The sequence below is a fragment of the Sciurus vulgaris genome, assembly GCF_902686455.1.
Source record: "Sciurus vulgaris genome assembly, chromosome: 1".
Taxonomy (NCBI): Eukaryota; Metazoa; Chordata; class Mammalia; order Rodentia; family Sciuridae; genus Sciurus; species Sciurus vulgaris.
The window spans coordinates 125,597,051-125,617,374 of NC_136461.1; positions in this window are offsets into that span (position 1 = coordinate 125,597,051).

The following is a 20,324-nucleotide window of genomic DNA, read 5'->3' on the forward strand; positions in this document are numbered from 1 at the left end:
CAGACACATGTTGCCATCCACTTTGTAGACGTGATTCTTGGCCTGGTAGGGACCCAATTCCCTAATGCCCAGTACTTCACCTATGCCAGTACCTCCTGGTATGGAGAGCACAGCTGTGTGTTGCCCCAGAAGAATTCCCACCTTCTTTCTCTTTCCCATACAGTTGGTGTTCAGATTCTGTCCTACTTCATGGATGCCCTAGCTCCTCTAGCCCATTGGTTAAATAGGGTCATCACTGTAAGAAATAAAATCAGAGGGAAAATACAAGAAGTGAAAGATCATTTCAATAAGGACTTAGAGATCCTGAAGAATTATAAGTTGGAAATCCTCAAATGAAGGAACTGAACAGGCAGTTCACAGAAGAAGAAATACAGTCAACAAATATAGGAAAAAGTGTTCAACAACTCTAGCAATTAGAGAAATGCACATTAAAATTATACTGAGGTTCATCTCACTCCAATCAGAATGGCAATTATCAACAATACAAGGAATGATAAATATTGGCAAGGATGTGGGGAAAAACGTTACACTCATACATTGCTGGTAGGACCGCAAATTGTTGCAACCATTCTGGAAAGGAGGATGGAGAGTCCTCAAAAAACTTGGAGTGGAACCACCATATGACCCAGTTATCCCACTCCCCAGTATATACCCAAAAGACTTAAAATCAGCATACTCCAGTGACACAGCCACATCAATGTTTACAGCAGCTCAAAATTCACAGTAGCCAAGCTATGGAACCAACCTAGGTACCTTTCAATGGATGAATAGATCTAGAAATTGTGGTACATATATACAATGGGATATTACTCAGCCATAAAGAAGAATGAAATTATGGCATTTGCTGGTACATGGATGGAAATGGAGAATATCATGCTAAGTGAAATAAGTCAATACCAAAAAATAAGTGATCAAATGTTCTCTCTGATACATGGATGCTGACCAATAACAAGGGAGGGTAAGGAAGGTAAGTATAGGAGTTCATTGGATTAGACAAAGGGGAATGAAGGGAATGGATGGGGGATAAAATTAAGAAAGAAAGAAGAATGAATTACAGATGGTTTTCCTATGTTATATATGAATACATGACCATTGTAACACCAGATCACGTTCAACCACAAGAATGGGATCAAAGTTGTATAGGGTGGTACTCCATGTATGTATAATATGTCAAATACACCCTACTGTCATGTATATCTAAAAAACAACAAATAAGATAAAATAAAGGAAATTTAGGGGTACTAAAATGATAGAAACTTGAAAAAAAATAGAAGCCACTCTAACACCTGGAGACTAAATAGTATGCTATTTGATGACCAATGAATAGTAGTAAAAAATCAGGAATGAAATAAAAAAATACTTAGAGGAAAGTGAAAATGACAACAAAACTTACCAAATCTCTGGGACACTATAGAGGCAGTTCTAAGAGGAAAGTTCATTGCACTGAGTACATTCTTTAAAAGAATAGCAAGTCACCAAATAAATACCGAACATTGCATTTCAAAGCCCTAGAAAAAGAACAAATCAACACTAAAATCAGTAGAAGACAGGAAATGATTAAAATCAGAGCCAATATCAATGAAATTGAAACAAAAAAATTCAAAAAACAGACCAAACAAAAAGTTGATTCTTTGAAAAAATAAATATAATCAACAAACATTTAGCCAAGCTAAGGAAGAAAAAGAGAGAACTCAAATCACTAAAATTTATGATGAAATGGAAAAAGACAGGGATGTCCTCTCTCACCACTTCTGTTCAACATAGTTCTTGAAACCCTAGCCAGAGCAATTAGACAAGAGAAAGATATAAAAGGGATACGAATAGGGAAAGAAAAACTCAAACTGTCCTTCTTTGCCTATGACATGAGTCCATATTTAGAAGACCCAAAAAACGCCTCCAGAAAGCTTCTTGAATTTAGCAAAGTAAGCAGGTCATAAAATTAACACCCATAAATCAGTTGTGTTCCTATATACCAATGATGAATCAACTGAAAGAGAAATCAGGAAAACTATCCCATTCACAATATTCTAAAAAAAAAAAAAAAAAATGGGGGAAATCAATCCAACAGAAGAGGTGAAAGACTGCAGTGAAAACTACAGAACACTAAAGAAAGAAATGGAAGAACACCTTAGAAGATGGAAAGATCTCCCATGTTCCTGGATAGGCAGAATTAATATTGTCAAAATGTCCACACTGGGGCTGGAGTTGTGGCTCAGTGTTAGAGCACGTGCCTAGCATTTGTGATGCTCTAGATTCAATCCTCAGCACTACATAAAATAAGTATTGTCTAAGGTTGCTTTCACAGATGTGTATTTACTGTGGAGACCAAATGACTCTGGAGCCTCATACTGTTTACTATGATGACTTTACAAAATAGTTTCCTGAACCCTAGTTTCCATGATTATGCTTGTAAACATGACAACTTTGCTTTACTCCATTTGATTTCTTTTGGTGGTACTGGGGTTCACACTCAAGGTTTCATGAATATTAGGCAATTGCTTTACACTGGGCTACATCTCCAGTACTTTACTGACCTTTTTTTGGTCCCTGTGATTCAAAAAGTAAACTGAGGCACAATCAAATGTTAAAGAGTATATTTGAACAGTGGGTGATTCATGAACTGGGAAACTTCAGTAAGGATTAGGTTACTTTTGAGGCCTGATGGGTTTTGTCTGCTCTGGGACATCATTTTAATTTTAATCTGCTTTAAAACTATGTCTCTATCATTTTAAGCCTATTATTTCAAATGGCTTAAAAAAATCTAGAAGTCCCTGAGCCAGCACGGCGAGCTCCGGTCCCCAGGTAGCTTCAGGGACCAGGACAGGGCAGCCAGGGACTTCCCCAAGCATCCCGGCTCCCTCCGGCGGGAAGCGCCTTTCTAGGCTAGCTTCTTAGAGCAGACCGCCCAGTGAGAGCCTTTCTACACAGAGCCAGCCACAAGTCCCCAAGCCAGCAGATATCTCCCACCCGCAAGCAGCCTCTGGGACCAGGGCAGGGCAGCCACAGACCTCTCCAGGCGGCCCTGCCCCCTCCGGCCACAGCCTTTTTCCACGGGGCAATCCAAGATGGCGGACTAGAGGGTGACTGCAACTCCAGTCGCTCCAGAACCCAGGATTCAAGAAGAGGAGGCATTGAGAGACTTGGACTAAAATAGAGCCATGGGGTGAGTCTCCCTCACCCGGTGAAGCTCGGCCTGGGCTGCAGCCCCAGATTCTGGCGGCTTATTAGAGCAGGGCAGGGCAGCTAGAGTCTTCCCCAGGCAGCCCTGCGCACTCCGGGGGTGGGCTCCTCCTACACGGCCAGCTTCTTGGAGCAGCCCCCCCCAGTGAGAACCTTTCCACACAGAGCCAGCTTCAAACCCTGGAACCAGTAGCAGGCTAGGGGCAGCTTTCTTCGGAAGCACTGCATTATCAAGTTACTCCAAGACTTCGGGCTACTGAATACAATTTTCTCATACTAGACAAAGGAGCCAAAAATATGCATTGGAGAAAAGATAGCCTCTTCAAAAAATGGTGCTGGGAAAAATGGAAAACCATGTGCAACAGAATGAAATTAAACCCCTATCTCTCACCCTGCACAAGACTCAACTCAAAATGGATAAAGGACCTCAGAATCAGACCAGAGACCCTGCATCTTATAGAAGAAAAAGTAGGTCCAAACCTTCAACTTGTTGGCTTAGGATCAGACTTCCTTACAGGACTCCCATAGCACAAGAACTAAAAGCAAGAATCAACAACTGGGATAGATTCAAACTATAAAGCTTTCTCTCAGCAAAGGAAACTATGAGTAATGTGAAGAGAGAGCCTACAGAGTGGGAGAATATCTTTGCCACTTATACTTCAGAAAGAGCTCTAATTTCCAGAATATACAAAGAACTCAAAAAACTCTACACCAAGAATACAAATAATCCAATCAATAAATGGGCTAAGGAAATGTACAGACACTTCACAGAAGAAGATGTACAAGCAATCAACAGATATAGGAAAAATGTTCAACATCTCTAAATAAGAGAAATGCAAATCAAAACTACCCTATGATTTCATCTCACCCCAATTAGAATGGCGATTATCAAGAACATAAGCAACAATAGGTGTTGGAGAGGATGTGGGGAAAAAGGTACACTCATACATTGCTGGTGGGGCTGCAAATTAGTGCAGCCACTCTGGAACGCAGTATGGAGATTCCTCAGAAAGCTTGGAATGGAGCCACCATTTGACCCAGCTATCCCACTCCTTGGCCTATACCCAAAGGACTTAAAATCGGCATACTACAGAGATACAGCCACATCAATGTTCATAGGTGCTCAATTTACCATAGCCAGATTGTGGAACCAACCTAGATGCCCTTCAGTTGATGAATGGATAAAGAAACTGTGTCATATATATATACACAATGTAATATTACTCCGCCATGAAGAATGATATAATTATGGCATTTGCAGGCCATGAAATTGGAGGATATCATGCTAAGTGAGATAAGCCAATCTCAAAAAACTAATCGATGAATGATCTCGCTGATAAGCGGATGAGGACATATAATGGGGGGTAGGAGGGGTTAGCGTTAGGGTTAGGGTTAGGTTTAGGGTTAGGAATAAGGAGGGTGGTAAGAATGGAGGAATGAAGGACTGTATAGAGGGAAAATAGGGGTGGGAGGTGTGGGGGGGGAGGGAAAAATAGCAGAATGAATCCAACAACATTGCCCTATGTAAATTTATGATTTTTAATTAAACAATAAATCTAAACTGCTAGATTCGGTCATCCCTTACTATATATGCCATTTTAATGAAACTCTGTTTCTGTGAACAATTTTCTTTATCCAAGATTTTGCATCAAAATTCTTCATTTCCTTGCACTTTTCTTACCTTTTTTTGTCTCTTTCAATTCTTCCTTTATTTTTATTACATAGTGTTGCGTACAAATTTAGCATCCTTTTAAGTTTAATACTTGAGCTACTCTTTATGAAAATTCTCTGTGAATGGGTTCTATGGTTACTCATCTTTAAGGATTTGAAATTCACTCATAGGTATATTAAAATATCACACTGTACTCAACAAATTGGTACAGTTATTATATCATTCAAATATATTTAACAAAATACACTCCTAGCTCTGAAGTCAAAGGTGTTATAAAGAAGAAACTCTCTGAATTCATTTTGTGCACATATATAACTTCAAATGTTATGAAGTTATTTTCCTTATTTTTTATTTATTTAGATATACATGACAGTTGAATGTATTTTAACACACTATAGAAACATGGAGTATAACTTAGTCTAACTAGGATTCCACTCTTGTGATTGAACTTGATGTGGAGTTACACTGGTCATGTATTAATATATGAGCACAGGAAAACCATGTCTGATTCATTCTACTGTCTTTCCCACTCTGAACCTCCCTCCCTTTCCTTTATTCCCTTTTTTCTAATTCAATGAACTTCTATCCTCCCCCTCCCCATTGTGTGTTAGCATCTACATTTCAGGGAGAATATTTGGCCTTTGGTTTTATGGGATTGGCTTATTTCACTTACCATGATATTCTCAAGTTCCATCCATTTACCCACAAGTGCCATAATTTCTTTCTTCTTTAAGGCTGACTAATATTCCATTTTGTACAATACCACAATTTCTGGATCCATTCATCCGTTGAAGGGCATCTAGGTTGGTTCCATAGCTTGGCTATTGTGCATTGATCTGCTAGAAACATTGATGTGGCTGCATCACTGTAGTATGCTGATTTTAAGTCTTTTGGGTATAGGCCAAGGAGTGGGATAACTGGGTCATATGGTGGTTCCATTCCAAGTTTTTTGAGGACTCTCCATACTCCTTTCCAGAGTGGTTGCAACAATTTGCAGTTCCACTAGCAATGTATAAGTGTACTTTTCCCCCTATACCCTTGCCAACATTTATTGTTTCTTGTAATTTTGATAATTGCCATTCTGACTAGAGTGAGATGAATCTCAGTGTAGTTTTGATTTGCCTTTCTCTAATTTCTAGAGAGGTTGAACACTTTTTCATATATTTGTTGACTGATTGTATTTCTTCTGTGAACTGCCTGTTCAGTTCCTTTGTCAATTTCTTCATTGGGTTATTTGTTTTTTGGTGTTACATTTTTTGAGTTCTTTATATACCCTGGAGATTAATGCTCTATCTGAGGTGCAGGTGGCAAAGATTTTCTCCCATTCTGTAGGCTATTTCTTCACATTCTTGATTGTTTCCTTTGCTGTGAAGAAGCTTTTTAGTTTGATACCATCCAATTTATTGATTCTTTTTATAAAAATATATTTTTTTAGTTATCAATAGACCTTTATTATTAATTAATTTATTTATACATTGTGTTAAGAATTGAACCCAGGGCCTCACAAATGCCAGGCAAGTGCTGTGCCACTGAACCACAACCCCAGTCTTTTTTCAAAAATATTTTTTTAGTTGATTCTTGATTTTACTTCTTTGCTTTAGGAATCTTGTTGAGGAAGTCAGTTTTTATACCAACATAATGGAGAGTTGGGCATACATTTTCTTCTAGTAGGCACAGGGTCTCTGGCCTAATGTGAAGGTCCTTGATCCACTTTGAGTTGAGTTTTGTGCAGCATGAAAGATAGTGGTTCAATTTCATTCCACTACTTATAGATTTCCAGTTTTCCTAGCACCACTTGTTGAAGAGGCTATCTTTTCTCCAATGTATGTTTATGGCACCTTTGCCTAGTATCAGATAACTGTACTTATGTGGGGATGTCTCTGTGTCTTCTATTCTGTACCATTGGTCTTCATGTATATTTTGGTGTCAATACTATGCCATTTTTGTTACTATACATAATTTAAGGTCTGGTATTGTGTTGCCTCCTGCTTTACTTTTCTCACTGCTGAGGATTGTTTTGACTATTCTGGGACTCTTGTTTTTCCAAATGAATTTTATGACTGCTTCTTCTGTTTCTATGAAGAACATCATTTGAATTTTGATGGGAATTGCATTAAATCTGTATAGTACTTTTGGGAGTATGGCCATTTTGACAATATTAATTCTGCCTATCCAAGAACATCGGAGATCTTTCCATCTTCTAATGTCTTTTTCTAAGGGCCTTCTTTCTTTAGTGTTCTGTAGTTTTCATTGTTAGAGATCTTCCACCTCCTTTGTTAGATTGATTCTCAAGTAGGGATTTTTTTTGAGGCTATCATGAATGGGATAATTTCCCTAATTTGTCTTTCAGTTGGTTTGATGAAGTTATTTTCTACAGAATTACAATCACCTAATTAGTTGCAGATGTTCATGGTTCTCAGATCCCAAAAAGAAAAAAAAAATGCATGAGCAGAAAGAGCATAGAATGGAATATCCAACGGCATTTATCTCTGTAGGAATCAGATAATTGAGGAAGCCACCATGTGAAGTATTATTGATTTTGTCTATTGACAGTTTTACTGCACTTTTGGCTTAGGTAGACCTTATTCACAAAAAGTAGAGATCTAGAGATTATTTAGTAGCCAACACAATAGTCCATGGTCAATCAAGGTCATATATAGCATTTTCTCAACACAGTTCAATATAATAAGACAGTGTGTGGCAGAAAGAAGGACTGAACTTTCTGATTCCTATTTTAATGGTTTGTATATTTAAAAAATTTATTGGTGAGCTTTCTGATTCTTGATATGGAATGCCTGCTTACACTTCCATTGCTTGGGCTATTAAAAACAGTGAGCTGCTTGTTGCTCTCCTTCATTTCTGGGTTCACCTCTGACTTGTTAGTAACCATCAAACCCATCAGTCTCTAGTGTGGTGGAGATGTTTACCTATTCACTTTTCACAAGATATCTTGCTTTGGATACCATTGGATTCTGTTCAGATCTCTGGTAAACTTTTGTTTTATTATCCTTAGTACCCATTGGGCCTGACATAAATAATTCCCAGAAGTTCATTCTGGTTTTGCTTTGTATTTGGAATGATGGGTCACCTATAAGGGGATCAGGTGGTAGATGGAGAAGATATACAGGTAACTGGGTTACCTATATATCAAGAACCCAAGAACTTTAATTTCTCGTCTTTCATGTTTATGCTTACAGCTTCCTTCCTTATAGTTTGTGTGGCTCAATTAAGTTGGTTTTTCTAGTGGGTTTCATTTTGTGGCTCTCTGGATATTGAGTTGCTTATTATTGTAGAATTAAAACATGTTTAGATGTTTGTGAAGCATATTATTTTGGAAGTTTTAGATGGGTGAACACTTCTCTGTTTCTTTCGTATTCCAATTTTTTTAGGCTGCATGGTCTTGGGGTAGGAATAAGGCCATGAAGAGAGAAGTTCAAGAATATTTTTTCTGTGTGTATCTCCTCATACAATTTAGGAATTCTAGTTCATCCCTTAATTTCTCCCAGATGTTTATGGAGTCTTTAGGAGTTTTCTCAAATATACTTGGGTACTGATTCCATGTCTTTCATTTTTGTGTTCCACTCTGGTTTCAGGGGTGATTTCTCCCCTGGCAGTGGGATGATTTCTTCTGATTCCCTGGACTTGAAATGTCTGAGCTCCTTTGTCAATGCTGCCCCTAATCATCAGGACCCATGTACCATCTGTGTAATATTTAAAGTTATAAATCAAACTAACAATTAACAAATGACAAAATAAAAATATGTAATTTTTTATGACAAAATATCAAAGATGAATTTAATTATTATTTCACATATCTGGAATATATGTAGATGTTTGGATGGATAATAAAATAAAATATACATGATTTACATATTATATATTTATCAGACTAAATTTATTTTTCTTGCCTTCATTTTAGCTAAATCACTAACTTTATAGATGTGATAACACTTTTTATGTAATTTGTATTTAATTGATAATCCAAATGATAAAAATGGAAATTTAGTTATTAAAATATAAATTAAAACAAGTTATAAAAATACATATTAAAAATTCCATTAAGTGTAGTTGATATTTAATGGAATTGCCTCTAACTTTACATTTTCATTACATTTTTTCTATCTTTATAAAATGATGAGTTTTTTTTTTTTGGTACTGGAGTTTGAACCACATTCCCAGTCCTATTTTAAATTTTATTTTGAGATAGGTTCTTGCTAAGTTGCTTAGAGTTTGCTAAGTTTCTAAGGCTGGTTTTGAACTTGTGATCCTCCTGTGTCAGTTTGCACATTGCATGTAAAAAAGCAAAAATGTTATTTGTGTCTGTTTATATTGCTTTTTGTTTGTAAATGTTGTACCTACACAGGGTAACAGAATCAAGCAGGAGAGGTGAAATCCTTTTTTAAAATAGGAGCCAGTGACACTCTTGTATTTCTGTTATCTTTTTAGTCAGTTACTTAAATAAAAAAATAAAATGTTGTACATTTTAACATAAATGATGATGAATAATTTTTAGCCTCCTGTGTTCTGTCATATTATGATGGATAGAAAATGACCAGTCTACTAAAGCCATCATGTATAATAGCTATTAAATAAGTTAATTTATAATGACTTTAAATGCTTTCCACGAAAGCTTATTTCATGATGTATACCTTCTGTATGCCAATCACTGTCTTTAAAATAAAGTGAATTCTTTTTATTTTTGAACTTGATCTTCATTTGCAAAGAGATCCTTCACAAATATCCAGTTCCCTGATTTGTATAGCCTGTGTAAACATACCCCTCAGAGCCTAGAACCATGGTAGCAAACTTCATTTTTATAAAGATTAATAATCAAACACCCCCAAGTGCAAAATTTTAAGTTAACATTATTGTCATGTTTTTGAAAAGTTAATTTTCTTCTAAAATATTAAAAATTAGAATTGAAACCCAAAATACAAATGTAAAAATGAAAATCTAATTTTAAATCAAAATTAAGTAAAGCTGAAAAATTTAAATTTGGTTTTTTGAAAAAATTTAATTATATCTTACATTTTTAAATTATATTTATATTTTTATGACCATACAAAAATTTGCAGTATTAGCATTCCAAATTCATCTAGTTGTTGATGTAAGAGTTGGTATTATGTTTTATGTGTGTGATGTCTAGACTGACCCATATAGATTTAAAAGTAATAAAAATTGTTTAATGTTGCAAAATATTTCTCAGTCGCCATGTGGTTTCTCAGCAACTGTGGTGAATACTATGCTGTATGTGGCTCCCTCAGGAACCATGAATTAGTACACCAAGAAAGCAAGGGAACAGACTATTGCAATGTTGCAGTGCTACTGGGAAACAATACTTTTCTATGTAAGAAATCTGTTGCATTTGTGCTGATAAAAAATTGAAAAGGTAAATTAGTTTTTCATATTTGTATAAATTTTGTGTTTTTTTCTCTCATAACAAAGCACTCTCTTTATCAGTTCTTCCTTGTATGCAATAGCAATGTTTGGCCCACCTGTGGGTGGTGGCACAACCCACAGACTTTTATAGCATTTGGACACCGTCAACTTTTGTGTTGAGGATGTCATGGTGCTTGGGACTAGGAGTGCTGTATCATGAGAGTGGGTCAGGCAGTGCCAGCAAGACACCAGATCTCAGGTGGAAGATGTGTCTTGGGATGTTATATCACTTTGTGATTTTTTTTGTTTGTTTGTTGTGTGTGATATATATGGCTCCTTTTGCCTAGTTTAGGTCCTAAACTGTGGGTCTTATAAGAATTTCCTTGGTTTGGGTGGTATATTATTTCAAGTATAAAAGAGAGTTGGCAAGTGCTCTTAAGGTCCAGAGGGAATTGATGAAATGGTTTTTGTTTCGACCTATTCTTTATTGCATTCCTTTCCTCTGTAGGAGTCAGGTATGAGCTGAGGGAGCTGGGTGGAGAACAATTGAAGTAGCATCTACCACTGTGCTCTGTTTGCAGAAACCCTTACACCTTGTCTTGTATTCATAGGATTGGGTCACATCCGAGAGTTTTTTTCTTCTCTCATGAAGAAGTCTTTCTTAGAATGCTTCTTGACTTTTTATGCTAACAAACCCCAAAGGGACTTAATCATCTGTCTTCCTAAAATATCCTAGGCATTCATCCTAGGTCTGCCCGGTATGACTCTGTCACATTTATATAATGTGATATGCATATGAACCTACCAGTTTGGCACTCATGTAAATTTCTTAAAATTAGCTAAAATTAATAGCTTTGGGGAAAAGGATCATAGTTTAGGTTATGTTCCTTTTCTGTCTAGTGAAGGGGGCTTTTGCATTTAGTATTAGGACTCTGTATGTGTTATCTTATTTAATTTTCCTCAGTATAACTGCAAGACAGTTGTGTTTTCCACTTTTTTTTTCAGATGAAAACCCAGGTTTTATTTTATTTTATTTTTTTTTTTAGAAGTTGATAAGTGCTAACATCAATATTTGAATGTTAGTCTGTTGGATTTTAAAGCTTTGTTCTCCTGGACAAACCATCTCCTGGTTTTTACTTGCCCAACCAAAATTTCATTTGAAAAATCACAAATTAGATCAGAATTCTTCCTTGTAATGGAATTGGAGAATGAATGGACCCACGTGACTTAAAAGTCACCAGTAACCATCTCCTTTGACTCTTTTTGCTTCTGGCATCTGGAAGATGGTGACATATCTGTCGACTACTCCATGAGGAGGTTTTATGGATTGGGAATCTTAGTTTATGATTTATTAAAAGCCAAAATAGTTAGGGTTTTGATTATGGGATAGATGTTGTTGAGAAAGAAGGCAGGATGAGAAAACTGAAGTTACACCAATCATAGTATGTTTATAAAGCTTAAAATAGAGAATTGGGGAACAGTAAAAAGTTTGCTAATTGAATGTGGAAGTTAGGAATCTGGTGGAGATAGAGAACATACAGGATGAGATCATCTGAAAGCTGAGGAAAATCCAATAGGCTACAATAATGAGTTAATTTGTAGATTTTTGCACTTGGGTTCAAAAGATCACTGCACCATAAATTCAGGAACTATGAAGGAGAGCAGTAAGTTAGAAAAAAGGACTAGGGGATAAGGGTGAGTGCTAGCAGAATAGTGAAATAAAATGTTGCAAGCTCTCATTCCCTTATAGAACACTGAAAGAAACAAGCTGAAATGGTCTTGACCAACTTTGTCAGAATGCTGGAAAGCAGCTAAAGATTTATAGTCACCAGGAAAATGCCCAATCAAGAAAAAAAAGTCTTCAAATGGTCAGTAAGTTTGGGAGTGTTTTCACTCAACTTTGCTTCACTCTTTCTCTGGTGTGGCAGCAGACTCAGTTTTGAATCAGTAGCAGCAGCCCATTTACCAGTTTCCTCCTTTAAACCAAAGGAATCAGAGCAGACTTCATAGGCAAGTCATTGTGTTTGTCAGTCCTAAACTATATGGGATAATACCTGAAGGACTTAGACAAGCCATTCACCTGTTTTTGCCTTCCTCAGAAATCATGGGGCTCATAATAGCTGTAAGGCAACCACAGACCTACAGATGCCTGAGGAGAAGAGATTGTGGGGCATAGGGAGACATCTAATAGACAATTTAAGGCTTGGGGGAGAATCTGGGGTAAGATTCTAGAAATTAGGGCATTGCAAAGCAGCCACATACATGGTGAAGTTTACAAAGTCACACATGTACTCAGGTAAGAACATGCTCAGAAAAGATTTGAGAAGACATTAAGCTTTCATCTTGGGCTTATCCCTGGGCTCATAGCAAGCCTAAGTGTTGGAAGAGTTCCAGCACAGAGTCAACCTGCAAAGTCTTGGATAGCTCTCAGCATTCAAATAAATCTCTGTCCAAACATATGAGCTAAAAGCACAGAAGCTTTAGTGATTACATGTGACAAGAACTAGTCTTTGCAAAAATAGTTTGGAAAAGTCTCAAAACAATGGACTATCATAGACTTCATTAGTAGTCAACCAATCAACAACCTCTTAGAAAAGAGACAATCTGATTTTCAAAGATGTCACCTTACAAGCTTAGAGGCTTCATTTTCAAGAAAAAAGCTGCAAATCAGGAAAATAGGCCAATTCAAAGGAATAAAGTAAGTTGATAAAAACCACTCCCAAGGAAGCTCAAACATGGGATTTACTTATTAAGACACTGAACTGTCTTCAGTATGCTTAAGGACCTAAAGGAGAACATTGACAGCAAATTTGAAGAAAACCAGGAAAACCATATATGTACAAAATGAGAATATGATAAAAGAGATAAAAATTATTTAAATGACCAAACAGAAAGACTCACATTATAATCAAACCGTCAAAAGCTGAAGACAAAGAATTTTGAAGGTAGCCAGAGAAAAGCGAATAATTACATACAAGGAATCCTCAATAAGGTTATCAGCTTATTTCTCAGTAGAAATATTGGTAGCCAGAAGTTAGTGGGATACTTTTTAAATCACTGAAAGTAAAAAAAATTGTCAATTGAGAGTTCTTTATTTGGCAAAATCATCCTTCCAAAAATAAGGGTGGGTGGAGCATACTTGTAACCCCAGTAACTCAATGGGCTAAGGCAGGAGGATCACAAGTTTGAGGCCTGTCTCAGCAACTTAGTGAGACCCTAATCAATTTAGTGAGACTGTATCTCAAAATAAAAAAAAATTAAAAAGGATGGGTATGTGGCTCAGTGGGTTAAGTGCCTCTGAGTTCAATCCCTGGTATGGGGAGTAAAAAAAAAAAAGGTTGAATTGAGACATCTCCAATCCCCAGATAAAAGGGGAAGTTATTACTATTGGACATGCTACAAGAAATGCTAAAGGAGTACTGTTAGTTGAAATGAAAAAAATGGGAATACCTTTAGTTGAAATGAAAAAAATGGGAGTACCTTAGTTGAAATAAGAAAATGTTAGGTGTATTTAGCATTTATATGAAGATAGATCTTCAGTAAAGGTTAAGTGCATGAGCAAATATAAAAATTAATAGTATTATAATTTTGGTTTGTAACTTTTTATTTCATACTGGACTTCAAAGACATACATAAAATTATTAAAATCTATATTATTTGGCACACAATGTGTAAAGATGTCATTTGTGACATCAATAAAATAAAGTGGAAGACAAAGTTGGATAGGAATGTAGTTTGTGTATGTGACTGAAATTAAATTGGTAACAGCTCAGATTTGACTGTCTTAATGTTAGTATATTATATGTAATTCCCCTGGCAAAACAAAGAAAACATTTATAGAATGTTCACAGAAAAGTGAGAAGGGTATCAAAATGTACCACTACAAAAAAATCAATTAAACATAAAAGAAGAAAGCAATGGGAAACAAAAAAAATTGTGTAAGATATCTAGAAAATGAATTACAAAATGGCGGAAGTAAGTGCTTCCTTAAAAGTAATTTAAGGATTAAACTCTGTGAAATCAAGAGGTTGAGATCAGTAGAGTGGATTAAAAAAACATGACCCAACTTGGACTGGGAATATACCTCAGTGGTAGAGCGTTTCCTAGCATGTGCAGGCTCCTGGATTTGATCTTTAGAACTAAAAAAAAGAATGACTCAACTCTACATATGCTTTATACAACAGATGGTTTTAGATCAGGGCATACGTAAATTGAAAGTGAAAGGATGGAAAAAGATATTCCATGCAAGTCATAAGCAACAGGGAACTGGGTAGCCCTACCAATATATGAGAAAATAAATTTTAAGTTAAAACCTTAGGAGTCATAAAAAAAGGCATTAATATTGTTAAAAGGGTCAATATATTAAAAAGATACACAAATTACACACACAGATTAAACATATAAATATATCCCTAAATTACATAAAGCAAAATTTAAGGGAGTAATAAACATTTCTACAATACCAGTTGAAGACTTTAGTATTAGACTTTTTTGGGGGGGTGGTGGTACTGTTTAAACCCAAGGCTCTTCTTATGACAGGCAAGCTCAGACCTATGTTCCCCAGTCCTTTCTTTTTGTTTTATGTTCAGATAGGGTCTTGCTAAATTTTTGAGGCTGGCATCAAACTTGTGATCCTCCTGCCTCAAACTCCTGAGTCTTTAGGATTATAGGCATGTATCACCATGTATGGAAGTACCTGACTTTAAATAATGAATAGAACAATGAGAAATAAAATAAGAAAATGGAGGACTTGATGAACTTTGTAAATCAATTATACCTAATAGACATGAATAGATCTTTCCACCCAATAATAGAAGAATATGCATTTTTCTTAAATGCACATGGAGCAATCTCTAGGATAGACCATATATTAGGCCACAAAACAACTCTTAATAGATTTAGAGAAATTAAAATAATACCCTTCCTCCCTCCCTCCCTCCCTCCCTCCCTCCCTCCCTCTTTTCCTTCCTTCCTTCCTTCCTTCCTTCCTTCCTTCCTTCCTTCCTTCCTTCCTTCTCTCTCTCTCTCTTTCGCTCTCTCTCTCTCTCTCTTTCTGACAAAAAGACCTGACAAGAACAATTTTAGACAAGAAAAGCTTATTTGGTGTTTATGATTTCAGAAGTCTCAGTCAACTCCATTGCTCTAGGCCTGGGTCTGAGGTGAGGCAGAACATCACAGCAGAAGTGTTTGGAGAAGAAAGGCAGCTCAGGACATGAGAATCAGGAAACAGAGAGAACTCCCTCACCAGGGACAAAATATAAACCCCAAAGGCACACTCCCAGTGGCCTACCTCTTCTAGCCACACCCTACATGTCTACAGTTACTGCCCAGTTAATCCATATCAGTGATCCATTTATTTGTTGAAGGGCACCTAGGTTGGTTACATAGTTTAGCTACTGTGAATTGAGCTGCTGTAAGCATTGATGTGGTCGTGTAGCTGTAATATACTGATTTTAAGTTCTTTGGATATATGCCAAAGGGTCAATGGGTGGTTCCATTTCAAGTTTTCTGAGTAAACTTCATACTGCTTTCCAGAGTGGTCTCACCAATTTTTAGTTCCTTCTATTGTTGATATTTGCCATTCTGACTGGAGGGATATGGAATCTCAGTGTGATTTTGATTTGCATTTCTCTAATTGCTAGAGATGTTGAACATTTTTTCTTATATTTGTTGATCAATTGTATTTCTTCTATGAAGTACCTGCTCAGTTCCTTAGCCCATTTATTGATTTTTTTATGTTAAGTTTTTTGAGTTCTTTGTATATCCTGGAGATTAATGCTCTGAGGTGCATGTGGTAAAGATTTTCTCCAGTTCTGTAGGCTGTCTCTTCACATTCTTGATTGTTTCCTTTGCTGTGAAGAAGCTTTGTAGTTTGATTCCATCCTATTTATTGATTCTTGATTTTACTACTTGTGCTTTAGGAGTCTTTAAGGAAGTCAGGTCCTAAGTTGACCAGTGTAGATTTGGGCCTACTTTTTCTTCTATTAGGTGCAGGGCCTCTGTTCTGGTGCTTAAGTCCTTCATCCACTGTGATTGATTTTTGTGTAGGGGTTTAATTTTGCTATATATGGATTTCTAGTCCTCCCAGCACCATTTGTTAAAGAGATTATCTTTTCTCCAGTGTATGTTTATGGTACCTTTCTCTAGTATGAGATAGTTGTATTAATGAGGGTTTGTCTCTGTGTCTTCTATTTTGTATCAGGGGCTACATGTCTGTTTTGGTGCTAATACCATGCCATTTTTGTTACTATGGCTTTGTAGTATAATTTAAGGTCTGGTATTGTGATGCCTCCTCTTTCACTTTTCTTGCTAAAGATTGCTTTGGCTATTCTGGGACTCTAATTTTCTAATATTCCAAATGAATTTTATGATTGCTTTTCATAGATTGCTTTTTCAATCTATGATGCACTGGTTCAACCATACCACAATTAGTTAATTAATTCATCCATCCTTTTTCCTCAAGCAAGCACCTGACCTAGTAATAGTGATAGATTGTGAGGTGTAAAGAAAAAAAAAATCTCTTCCTGCGATTCACAGCCTAGAGTTTTTAATTTAGCTTCCACCAATGGACCTCAAGGAGTTTGCCTATCTCCTAAAATTCTATGGAAAGCTTTTATTTTTTTCTGTAGAAATCTCATAACTTTCATCCCATTCTTAAAGATATTTTCAATCTAAAACTGCCTGAGAACCAGTGCTCTGAATGGCAAGAGAGACAAGTAAACATTGAGCAACAGGACAATATGTTAGAAGGGGCTATTGCTTCCAGGAGTTAGAGAGGAGAAACATCCTCGAATACCCTTGGAAAGCATGACCAAGTGTGGAGTGTGTGCATCAGGAATGATTGAAAGAACTGGGCATGTTCAATGTTGAGAAAAGACTTGATTGCCATCTTTACTTACTTGAAGGACCATTTCATATTAACCACATTCTCTTCTAGAGTCATCTTCTGTAACTAGGTTTGTTAAAGGAGAAATTTGTCATGCTTCTGTTCCTGAGAGGCACAGCAGTAAATGCTTCTCTGTGCCATATGTTCCTTACTCTAGTTCTGACTTTGCCTCTACTCCTGGGGCCACTATCTCCTTGGTGAGATGCTTTCCTCTTAGCATGAGGGAAGGCAGTTTTTTGCATTTAATAGTACATTCTGTAAAGAAGTAAACTTAATAGTAGTGTTCATCGGTGACTCTTAAGGACTAAAGCAATAGCACTAACAAAATAAAATTGCTGAAATAGAGGTTGCACTATAGCCTGGTTGCTTCTCCTTTTCTTCCAGGCTTCAGTTCCTTCCCATCTTCAGTTTCTAGATCAATTGCAAAATGTAATAGGAAAAAAAACCCCTCACATTTGCAAAGTTATGAAGTACTTATATACTTAACAAAACTTCAAGGTGTACACTTATAAAAAGTCCAAGGTACTGGCTTTGCAGATGTTGCTGTTGCCTGTAGCTTCCTGCTGCCAGTCATGGTCAACCCCGCTGTGATGATCCCTTGGGCAATGTTTCATTGATCTCTTTGCAGATGAAGTTCCAATGGCAGCAGAAATTTTTGTGCTCTGAGCACTGGAGAGAAAGCATTTGGTGTTGTAAAGGTTAATTTGAATTGTGAACTTGATTAATTAAGAGATGCCAATGATTAAGAGGCTTCTGGGTGTGTCAATGAGGGCATATCTAGGAATGATCCGAATGTGGGATAGTGAACTGAAGTGAAGACCCTCCCTAAGGGTGGGCAACACTGCCCAATAGGATGGTGCCTTGGATGGAATAAAAGTTGGAAGAATAAGGAAGAAGATGAAGATGAAACCTCAACTCTTCTTGAAAGTTTCTTGATTACTTCTTGGATCATCTGAAGATGTTGGACTCTCGCTTCTTCACTCTTCCGAAGCGGACTGTGCCAGTGATTCTCCAGGTAGTTTCCAGAAGCCTTGGTCTTGGACTAGGGTAGCACTGTTGATCCTTCTTGTTCTGGGACTTCCACCTCTTGAAATGCACAGCTACTGGTTCTTCCACTCTCCAGCCTCAGATGGCCATTGTGGACTATCCAGCTTCTGGTCATGTAAGCCAATCTAATAAAGTCCCTTTTAATAATCATACTTGCTGTTGATTCTGTTCCTCCAGAAAACCCTAATAAAGTTGTAAGTGTTCCTTTGTTCTCAAAATGATTCCAGGATGTGTGTGCCAGGGTAGTCACTTTATAAGCCCATCTACAGGAAAAAAATATGATGACAAGAACTTCATACTGAAGCATACAAGTCCTGGCATCTTGTCTATGTTGTTAGCAGTTTTTGAACTGCACTGCTAAGATGGAGTGATTAAATAGCAAGCATGTGGAATCTGGGAAGGTGAAAGTGGGTACAGACATTATAGAAGCCATGGAGCACTTTGAGTCCAGGAATGGTAAGACTAATAAGATCCCCATTAGGAACTGTGGATAACTCTGCATTTAACTTGGGTTTATCTTGATCACTAGACCACTCCTCGTGTAGCTCAGGAGAGTTCCCCCCTCCCCATCAGCTTGTAATACCTGCTTGTAATCTTTCTGCTCTTGCTGCAGTTCTGTGTGTTTCAGATTTTCCTTGTTCCCCTCCCAGTACAGCTGGATTGCAGAGTTAAATTTATGATTATGAATAAAAACTTGTAATAACAACAACAAAAAAGAAGTGCAAGGCATTTAGGAATGAATGTCATAAGGTTGATTCAGAGGTGACCAATAAAATTAGTGGTTCTCAAATTTTAATGTATATAAGCATCACTTGAATAGGTTATTATAACCAGATTGCTAGGTTAAGTGTTGCCAGATAAAATTCAGGCTGCCCTGTTGAATTTGAATTTAGTTAAGCAAGACATAATTTGTTTAGCATAACTATGTTCTAAAAATTACATGGAACACATACTAAAAAAGTTGTTGGTTGTTTATCTGAAATTTAAACTTGAATAGATGTTTTAAATGTTTATTCATTGAGTCTGACAACCCTAGTTGGGCCCCTCTGAAGTGGGACTTGGGAATTTGTGTTTTTAACAATTTCCTAAGTGATACTGATGCTGTTGTTCCAGGGACCACACTTGGAAGAGTGCTTGCTTAGAAGTCATTGCAGGATCCAGGAATGGGGCCATGGAGGTATGCACCATCCACAAATATGATATGTAAAACATTCGTGTTCTCTGAGACCCTATCCTGCTTCCATTTTTACTTCAAGGTCAACATAAAATTAAATGTAATAAAACGAAACTTTACGAGTTTTCAGATGGATCTCCAAACTTCAGAATTGTTCAAAACCTGACAAGTATTAATATAGGCATCAGTGGATTTCTTTTTTTTTATTGTAAACAAATGGGATATACCATTTGTGTTATCATAAATTTACATAGTGTAATGTTGTTTGATTCATTCTGTTATTTTTCCCTTCTCCCCCACCCCTCCCACCCCTCCCACCCCTCCCACCCCTCTTATCCCTCTATACAGTCCTTCCTTCCTCCATTCTTGCCTCCTCCCACCCCCCATTATGTGTCATCATCTGCTTATCAGTGAGATCATTCATCCTTTGTTTTTTTGAGATTGGCTTATCTCACTCAGCATGATATTCTCCAATTGCATACATTTGCCTGCAAATGCCATAATTTTATCATTCCTTATGGCTGAGTATATTCCATGATATATATATACCACAGTTTCTTTTCCCCCCCAACCCCTCCCACCCCTCTTTTCCCTCTATACAGTCCTTCCTTTCTGCATTCTTGCCCCCTTCCCTAACCCTAACCCTAAACCTAACCCTAACCCTAACCCCTCCCACCCCCCTATTATGTGTCATCATCCGCTTATCAGTGAGATCATTCGTCCCTTGGTTTTTTGAGATTGGCTTATCTCACTTAGCATGATAGTCTCCAATTTCATACATTTGCCTACAAGTGCCATAATTTTATCATTCTTTATGGTGGAGTAATATTTCATGGTATATATATATATATATATATATATATATATATATATATATATAACAGTTTCTTTATCCATTCATCAATTGAAGGCCATCTAGGTTGGTTTCACAATCTTGCTATGGTGAATTGAGCAGCTATGAACATTGACGTGGCTGTATCTCTGTA